The sequence below is a fragment of the Arachis duranensis genome, chromosome 7 (genome assembly GCF_000817695.3).
Source record: "Arachis duranensis cultivar V14167 chromosome 7, aradu.V14167.gnm2.J7QH, whole genome shotgun sequence".
NCBI classification, from domain to species: domain Eukaryota; kingdom Viridiplantae; phylum Streptophyta; class Magnoliopsida; order Fabales; family Fabaceae; genus Arachis; species Arachis duranensis.
This window is the reverse complement of record NC_029778.3, coordinates 12,242,944-12,243,337: the sequence shown is the minus strand read 5'-3', so window position 1 is coordinate 12,243,337 and position 394 is coordinate 12,242,944.

Sequence of the window (394 nt, the reverse complement as noted above, 5' to 3'; positions counted from 1 at the left end):
GGGTCCACAGATCCTGAGGTGTCAAGAAAAAGTCATCCCTGCACCAAGTGGCAAGCAAAAATGCGTTTTGAGCCAATTCTGGCGTTAAACGCCGGGCTGGTGCCCATTTCTGGCGTTTAACGCCGAATGCTTGCCCTTTTCTGGCGTTTAACGCCAGTCTGGTGTCTCTTTCTGGCGTTAAACGCACAGAATGGTGCCAGACTGGGCGTTAAACGCCCAACAGCTAGCCTCACCGGCGTTTAAACGCCAGCACGCTCTCCTCCAGGGTGTGCTGTTTTTCTTTCTGTTTTTTATTCTGTTTTTGCTTTTTCAATTGATTTTGTGACTTCTCATGATCATCAACCTACAAAAGAACATAAAATAACAAAGGAAAATAGATAAAATATAACATTGA